The sequence below is a fragment of the Montipora capricornis genome, chromosome 3 (genome assembly GCF_036669925.1).
Source record: "Montipora capricornis isolate CH-2021 chromosome 3, ASM3666992v2, whole genome shotgun sequence".
NCBI classification, from domain to species: Eukaryota; Metazoa; Cnidaria; class Anthozoa; order Scleractinia; family Acroporidae; genus Montipora; species Montipora capricornis.
Genome location: NC_090885.1, coordinates 12,421,155 through 12,430,677, shown reverse-complemented (window position 1 = coordinate 12,430,677; position 9,523 = coordinate 12,421,155). Strand labels below are relative to the sequence as shown.

Genomic DNA, 9,523 nt, shown 5'->3' with positions numbered 1-9,523 from the left:
TTTCGGCCCCATGGTTACGTCAAATAAACCACCAGGTGCGTCTTTCTTTACCCAAGGGACGTCGTTACTGGACAGGAGTGTTTTTTTCGCTTGCATAATGATCTCTCTATTGGTAGATGGGATGTTTACATACTTGGTTGCAAAGTCAATGGCGTCGGATAACAATTTCTCCGTGATGGATGGGTAGAAATCTACTATGTCGAAGCTGACAAGTGACGCACTTTTCTTGTTTTAATTTCGATGGCGTTGAACCATTCCAATACAGAACTCGTGCTCCTCTACAGATTTCCTTTAGCAGCTAGGCTATCAGACATTTCGTCAAACGAATCTGTATTCAACAACGCAGTAGCACCATATCAAGCGGCTCTGGACAAGAGCGGGTACCAATATACATTGAAATTCCAACTAAGAGTGAGAAGAGGAAGGACTAGCAGGACAAGGAAAAGAAACATCACCTGGTTCAACCCGCCTTACGATGCACAGGTGAAGACCAACTTAGGAAAGCAGTTCTTACGAATTGTAGACGAATGTTTCCCCAAGAGTTATGCTCTTAGACCAATTTTCAACTGTAACACATTAAAATTATCATATAGTTGCATGCCCAATGTCAAAAGCATAATTGACCCGCACAATAAGTGCGTGCTGCAAACACTAGAACCTGAAGTAGCCAGTGTAGAAAAATCATGTAATTGCAGAAAAAAAGTCCAATGTCCTCTAGACAACCAATGCCTAACAAAAGGTATAATATACCAGGCAACAGTCACCTCAAGTGAGGGAAATGAGTATTACGTAGGGCTAACTGACACCGATTTCAAGACTAGGTTTGCCAACCACAAGCAGTCCTTTAAGAATGTGGTGCACAGCAACCAGAAAGAGCTAAGTAAATATTTGTTGCGGCTGAAAAATGATAAAGTAAACGTAAAAGATTTTGGGAGGAGCGCGTGGTCGTATTTTAACAGCACCAAAAGATGCAACTTATGTACACTCGAGAAATACTACATAATCTGCCACCCGGAGCTCGCCACGCTCAACAAACGGTCAGAATCATGAGCGAGCAAATTCCTTTTAAAGAAATTTAAAGTTAAAATTGTAATTCACAGTTACGCGCATGAGCAGCAGTACAAACCACCATGTAGAAATAGTAATCATTCTAAGATCCTAAAGAGTGGGACATGGTCCTACGAAACAAATTTGTCCATTACGGAATGCAGTCCATTTGAGTCGACTGACTGATCATGAAACCCAAAATTAAATATTGGGCATTTTGTAACCCAGGAAATTGAACTTGATTTGTACCATACAATTACTATAAAACTAGTTCCTTAAGCAATCTTATTACAATCCCCTATTGTGTGTGTGATCTTGCAAAACTGGTTGCATAATAAACAAAATTGATAAGATCTGTTGCTGTGTGCTGCTTACTGGTTTTTATTTAAAAAGAACAAAACAAAATTGCTTACGTGTCGGTGATAAATAACTTGTCCGTACTACAGAGGGTCCGTATTATAGAGGTAAATTTCAAAGAAAACATTTGCCACTTTGCCGGAACAAACGCAAGTGTCCGTAATATTGAGGTGGCCGTAAGGCGAGGTTTGACTTTATTGAACAAGTTACGTCGTTTCCGCCCCTAATGTCCGCTCCTCTCAAATCAGGGGGTCAAACGTTATGCCATGCATATCAAGAGGGAAAACGTTCAAGTGGTTGGAGAGCGTCATACACTTCCCGAAAGCGCAATCGAGAAAGGCTATCAAATGCAATGAGGCAATTTGGGCCCGGTAATTCATAGCGTCGTCAGTGGATCGTTGCTTTAATCGCCTAGGTTACACAAGGAACATTCGTGAACAAAAAGTCATTTTCTCATCTATTTGAAAGGATTTTGCGTGACCTAACACAAATTAATGAAAACAGGCCGCCTTGAATTGATCACATAGCTAGTTTTGCTGTAAAGTTCAGCAATGGCAGGCATGAGGTGCACGTGCGCACGTGCAATTGAACAAAAGTGTCTGCCTATCTATATACATCTCTGTATGAAAACGTTTCTGAAAACGGCGGGATCGGTAATCAGAATTCGAAGTACCTAAATGCAACGTGTTTAAGCGCGAAAGCAGAAATTTGTTTAGTAGTTTTCTTTCTCATTGGTCGAAAAAAATCACTGTTGTTTAAGCCATCATTTTTCAAACCATTATTTTTTAAGCCGGATTTTTAAGCCAGCTCTTAAGCCAATATCAATGCCCTAATTACTGAGCGGTTTCGACATTCTTTGCTTTTTTGTATTTTTTTAAGTTGTAAAAGCAGTCCTACTGCCTAACGGGTGTGATTTGGAGTGACTCATTTGACTTCTTTCGGCTGCATCATTCAAAAATTACGTCTACAAGAAACTCCTTACACTTGGAAATAACGTATAACTGTAAGTGTTAATAATGATCTTGGAAGTAAAATTTGCATAATTTTCTCAATAAATTAATAGGCCATTTCCGAGTTCATGTCCGTCTCGTCTTCAAAGCGAGTCTAAGTGCGAAGTTTCTCTTATGATGATTAGTTTTCTTTCATGTGTAATGTAGAACTAATTGCCATCACAAAAACTTCGCACTTAGACTCGCTTTGAAGAGGAGGCAAACATGAACTCGGAAATGGCCTATTCTTCTCATGGTTTATTTTTCGCATCAACGATCACATTGACTTACCTATTCCAGGTTAGGTAATTAGACAACTAGGCAAATAAGCTCGTTGTGCTTGACGTTTGGGTCTCTCTATGTGTGTAATGTACGTTTTTTCGATCGGTCTTTGGCACCCTATCCCTATTAGGTAATAGGAAGACGTGGCAACTGATTGTGAAACCGCATCTGACAACACCTTTTCGTTTAGCCTGTGTATTCGAGCATCGAGCATGTTCTTTATGCATTTCGAAGCGCTGGGAGCCTGCTCGCCTGCTAGTCTTTGAAGAATAAAACTGTACAGTCAATACCCGCTTGTCAATTGTTGCAAAAAAGAAACACGATTTGTTCTCCTTTCTTCCACTCTTTTTATATGGGAAGTCGACATTGTTTATACAACCGAGTTACCTTCTTTACTGACACCCATTGAATGAATTGATGGGTCGAACATTTCTGCACTTTGACAGATCACGAGAAAGTAGTATAGCTGCCTTAAAAGAACTCCAGCAAAAGAGAGGCAAGGAAAGATAATACAGTCTGTCAAACTCTTACTGCGAAACTCGGAGATCCGCCAACACTGGTAATAGTTTATGGTATCCTATTGCAGACATATTGTTATTTTTGGACTTCACGGTTTTCCGAGTTTCACAGTGATCATGCATGACACGAATTTCAATCAAATGTTGTATGAAATCGAAAATGAAAGCAGTTATTCCGAGAACTTGAAAAATAGGTCCGCGATGCGTACTTGTGTGGGATTTCAGTTGAACAAACGTTGATGATAGGTATTACAGTTAATGTAATACATTTTGTCATGTTATAGTGATAAATGTTGTGTAAAGATTCCGCAAAATTCCGAGCTGCAGACGATAAAACGGTTAGGTTCGATGAAATTAGTGATGCTTACCATTTGTCAGAATAATACGGTTGGTATGGCCGGTGAGTAATGGTAACAGTTTTTCCAAAATCAGGAAACTAGCCCAACGAGATGGCGGTTACCATTTGCAATTTTTTTCGGCTGATGAGAGACTGGAAACTGGAAAATTTAGGGTGCGTTCGATTGACCCTATTCCGGAATAAGAATACGTGGAGTAATGATTTAAAACGGTATGTCTGCATGGCGCTTTTTAAGCAACAAGGATAATAAAGATATGTTTAAAATAGAATTTTAGCCAGTGTTTGATAATTGTGAATCTCCGTAAAAGCGAAGGATTTCTAACTTCTATTCAATGTATTCCTATTCCGGAATACGGTCAATCGAACGCGCCCTTAGCAAATGGTAAGGAAATTTCCACTGTTCCGTTAGGAATCGAAAAAGATGACTACCTCTGTAGGTAGCCTACAATTTCCGAATGGATTTTCCGGAAAATTAGGGTGCTTACCATTTAGGCAAAAAATCCGGAAATTTCGGTTGAAAGTGAAATAGAAAGGAAATTTTGTAGAATGTCCTTTCGGAAATTGTAGACTACGTCCAAAGAAAGGCCTCTTTTTCTATTCGGAACGGAACGGCGGACATTTCCTTAACACTTACTAAACTTTGCAGTTTGCAGGCTCTCATCAGCTGACAACAATTACGGGAAGTTGAATTGCAAATGGTAAGCGCCATCTCGTTCGGTTGGTTTGCTGATTTTGGAAAAACCCTCACCAATATTCATGGGTCGTCCAAACCGGTTTATTCTGACAAATGGTAAGCAGCCTTACTGTTCCATTTGACTTTCAAACGAACCATGTAACCGCTCTTAGGGTGCAGTTACACGGGGCTCTTTTTGTCGTGGTAAGCACTAGGGAGCTTACGAAACGAGGACGACGACGGCTACGAGGACTTCATTTAAAAATAGGAGTTCGCTTTATTCATATCACTACGAAGCTATTTCATGTCGTTTCGCGTTAAAAATGTGTAGTAACTGTCGAGGAATTAAACTGGCATGAGTGGGTTGGAAGCGGAGAGAGAGAACTGAAAATTCATCGTCATGTGCTAACGTCCTCCACAGAACCTTGAATTTGGTCATTTCACGTCGTCATTTAGGAGATGACGACAAAGAAATGTACCAAAATGTAAAACGAACGTGTAGAGCGTGCAGAGCCATTGTTTTTGCTCACTAAACCTATTGTTTTGTAGCGTCGTCGTTGCCGTCGGCGTCGTCGTTTCGTAAGCTCCTAGTGATCCTTTTACGACGGGAAACAGCAGATAGGCATTCTGTCTGCGCGTGCGCGACTGTGAGATCTCTTATGGGTGTTTCCGCTGGCCCGCCATTAGCAGCAATCAAAATAATGGCGGTCTCCGTGGCGAAAAGTTTCGAGTTCGTGTCGTTATCTGTGTCGTTTATCTTCCTTGCCTTACGTGTAGACGGTCTCAAAAGATCGAGAGATGGTTGGGCTGTTTATGGCAAAAAGTCACAGCAAAGTATTTTTTAATAATAAAGGGAAACCAAGTTGTTTTGGTGTGGAGCTCTCACGGAGTCAGTAATCTTTATAAGGCTTGTTTATTTGCGAAAGTTGCAGAATAGACCTTTTTGCAGATAAGGTGGCCATTTTTATTTCTATTGTTTCAGAAGACATCATGGGATGCTCACGGGGCAAATAATATTTATTTGCCCCCTGGGCATCCCAATAGAAATCAAAATGGCCGCCTTATCTGCAAAAAAGGTCTTTTCGAAGGGCTCTTCAAACACACATAAGCAGACTGAACAGACATTTTACCGCGTTAGTTTTGATTCCAACCTTGGTTTTTACCTCTCACTGCACTCTCTTCTGCTCAGTTGGGCGTTCTTGTTTGAAATGTGTTAAAATATCAAGAATTTCAGGCCCATTATGAAACTAAATGTTCACACCCAAAGTTTACGATAGCTTGCCTTTTCTCGGTTTCAAGTTTGTTGGCATGAACGAGAACGAGCGTTAACGGCGGGCCAAAAAAAAGCAGCTTTGGCCAAATTTTGGTCTGAGTAGACAGCCAAAAAATAGAGAGTTGGACGGGAATTTCACCACGGGAAAATTTTTTAGGCACTGTAGAACGTGTGAAGCTTCTGACAGAGAGTAAGTCAGCTTATCACGTGCATTCGTCCATGCATACCACTGAAAGTCTTCTTCTCGGTTTCGTGTATTGCGTGGAGCACCTCCCATTTGAAAATTACTAAGCTTACATGGTGTTAGCTTCAGGGAACTAGAGCAAGATAGATGGTTAAGGTTTTGAGCTTCAGCACATCCCCAAATCCCCAGGGAACTAAATCTAGGGAACTGAAATAAATAACCACTGTCTAGGGGCATGGCAAGGTCTATGATTCCCACGTTTTACTTGAACAAGCTGCAATCTTGAACCTTGTACACCTCTCTCAATCTGTAAGAATGATCTTATCACCTACAAGCAAATTTAGTTCCCCCTTTTCTCTGTTCATTTCCAAAGAATCAGAGTATTCAAGTTGAAAACTGATTGCAAAATAACAACAGGAAATTAGTAAGTTCGGACAAGATCAGGCCCAGGGAACAAAGCGATGTTAAGAGTAACACACCAAAGAGCATTCCTTTTTTTTTAATATCAAGCTCCAATCTTTTTAAATCTTTACAAGTATAGAACTAAAATATAATTTAATTTGTTAGTCCTTCGGAAGTATAAGACAAGAGGAAATGGTCAACAACTGTTTTCACAATAAATGGATATCAAAAACTTAACGATCACGAGTGTTTTTTTTTTTTCATATCAACTTGCTGGTCACCTTACTAAGACTATGACATGCACCATTTTATTCATGTAGGGTGCGACTCCAACTAGTGAAATCTTAAATGTACTTTGAATTTATAAGCAACAAAGAATCCCATTTGTATGAGCCTGATGAATTCAGCACATCTGTCAATTTTACTGCAAACAAATTAATTATCTATGAGATTCCAATCATAATCCAGAACTTCAAGAGCTTCAAATATGGCTCTTTTACGTAACCAATCTGCCCGTTTATCTTCAATTCATTCAGTACTGGTTCTCAAGGTAACACCTTTCCTCAAAACTTAACCTCTCACCCATCACTTCTGTCTATTGTTCCAATTGTTGAGCCACTGCACATCTCTCTAAACAGCAAAGAACATGCTGTCAGTTCTTTTCGTCCTAATTTTTAATTCTGTATATGAAACACTTTTTCCTAAGCAAGGTTACTCATAAACCTAAGCCATGGAGAATTATGTTTATACTAGAACATGTTTATGGATGCTGGACACTTTTTGAGAAACTGTGATGAGGAAATTCTTCAAATTGAAGACATGCAACATGGAACTCTTTTCATTCTTCTAGATAACTATATTCCCCTTGTCCTTTCAATTAACAGCCTAACCTTCAATTGAAACTAAATAATAATTCGCAGAGTACTTCTGATCCTGGTTCAGAATACATGTGTGAACAGACGTCACTACAACAAAGCACTACTAGTGTGGATAAACAAGTGTTCTCTCACTGGGGGAAAACTCACCTCTACTTATAACCTCATATGTAACTATATCACAGTGACTGTATTTTATGAATATCCAATGGAAAACACTCGCAGTAATTAGTTTTTGTGTACACACTCGGACAAACCCTTCTGCAGGTCCTATAAAATCTGAATGATCAACAAACAGTGCTCTGTACATGTGTGATATGGCATACACAACTTTTCTCTACCAAATTTAAAACCAAGCCCAACTTAATAAAGGGCCTTTGCGGCTTTTGAGGCCTTATTTTATTTTACTTGAGATTTTCATAATTAAAGCATGCAATCTGCAAATCCAAGGCAAAATTGAAAACTTTTTTTGCCAACAGTGCCCTTGGATGGACTGCCAAGTGATATTGTGTGACAAGTAACAAGTGAAAGGATTTCCCCTTTCGTGTGTGATTCTGACATTCTGCTGTCAAGTTTGCAGTTGGTTTGAGCGGAGTGCGATACTGTGAAAGACGTCCTCAGGAGATTTCGTCAGAGAGAAGGACATTACTTTGCCTGTTGTCAGATAAGCGTAGAGAAGTATTGAGTTAATTGTACTGAGATTGTACTGAGAGTAGTCGCTAGCTCGAGTTAAGTTGTCTCCCGTTGTTTACAGTTAAATAAATTGCGTTTCGTGGAAAGAGCGAGGTTATTATCTTTCTGCCGGTAATTAGTTACCGTAACAGAAATTGGGGGCCTGTCCGGGAGTGAATTTAAGTAAAGCGAATTTAAGCATTTACTTGTATTCAGTAATCTAAGACAAGTTGGCGGATTTTGATCCAGAGAAGTTTATGTCGGAACCTTGCGAGGATACTTTTTACTGGGTTGCCAGTATGGCAATCCCAGTCGAAAAATGCGTTTGATTTGTTTGATTTCTCTTTTTTTCTTCTTTTTTTTCCGTGTCGGTAAAAGTCTTGCCTGTCACTCCCCTGCTCAGTGGTGTCTTTGTGCAAAGAGCCTTCTGCGCGTATTTTCTTAGGAACGAGAGGGTAGTGGAAATGCGTAGATTTCTCTGATGGACACAGTAGAATGATTAACTTAACCTGCAATAGCGTCGAAAGTCATGTAACGCGAATGGCGTTTTCATGCATTTGTATTGGAAAGCGTCCAGCTTCTTTGCTTCTGTTTTCGTGAGTTTCCAAGCCTCTCACCCATACATCAAAACTGCTCTGACAATTGTTTTGAACAATTGAACTTTCGTCTTCCTGCTAATTTCGTTACAGTCGACCCAAATTCTTCGCAACCTGTAGAAAGTTTGTCTGGCTTTACTTAGTCTCTGTTGTATGTCTTTGGTCGCCCCGCCTTCTTTATCCAGCAGTGCACCTAGGTACAAAAACTCCTCAACGTCATCTACCTGTAACCGTGCAAAATTCTCCAAACCGTTTACTTCTTGCAAGCCCGTCACCCAAGAGTAAGATTTACCCAAATTGGCCCAGTCCTCGTCACTGTCAGAAAAATGTTTATTTTTAGACCATATCGGCGGACTCAATGTTGTCCCCAATTCAAACCCGTCGGAGTGATCCCTAATGCCCCGGAGTGACTAGTTTGCGAACACAGACATATTTCCCCCGAAAAATCGAGTTGTTAAACGAATTCTGTGATGTATCCTGTATCCACCCCTACGGGCATTTTTTCCCGCTGATTCGTAGGAAAGCGACACAATTAGGCTTTTGTACATTATGCTGGCATTTTTTTGAAGCATTTTAGTGAGGCAATAGCATTAAGCATTATTTGAGCATTTTAGTGGCATTTTCCTACAAAGGGTTTTTTTCAGAAAAAATGAGAGATTTATCATAATGTCAAAACCGACAAGAACACTGCTTGGAAGATTACATTCAAGCATCACCTATGTTGCAATACAACGACAAAGACTAACTTTCTGTCAATTAAATATCATATATTGTTAACTTATTTTGCTACATTTGCGTTGTACATATACGTTTTGGTGAAGCTGAGCCTTCATTTGTGTTAATATTGAATTAATATCATTATTTTCTCCAAAGTCGATACAGGCATCCAGCAGAAGGTAGGAAGGTAGGTAGGTAGTTAATACTTTATTTAGATCGTCGTATAAACATAACAACTTTCTTTAATTTTCCAGACATGTTTCCACGGTACATCCGTCATCTTCAGTGTTACATATTTTGAAATCGCCGTTGAATTTAAAGCGCGCGCGATCTTACAAACTTCGTTACATTGCGTTGTCAATATTGCGTATAAAATCAAAACAGAACAAAACAAAAATTTAAATGAGTGACGCTTAGTTCCTTACAGGGAGAGAGTCAGGTTAATGTGTTTCACCTGCTGGTTGAGATCGGGCTTCTCCCATTTTATATACATGGATTCCTTAAGCTTCACTTGGTACTTAGTGGCTGCAGAGTCCAGGATCTCGAAGCAATCCGGTCTGCAGGATGCCTTACAAAACTC

The 9,523-nt window shown here is 39.8% G+C and overlaps 1 protein-coding gene across 1 annotated transcript in view; it reads left to right on the top strand.

The window, feature by feature from the left end:
• The window catches only part of LOC138041125 (uncharacterized), an 11,741-nt gene extending 3,948 nt beyond the window's left edge, over positions 1-7,793 (top strand). Inside the window, exon 3 of the mRNA XM_068886893.1 lies at positions 7,438-7,793. The gene's annotated coding sequence lies outside the window, so the exon portion shown is untranslated. The remainder of the gene's footprint in view (positions 1-7,437) is intronic.
• The last annotated feature ends 1,730 nt before the right edge of the window (positions 7,794-9,523 follow it).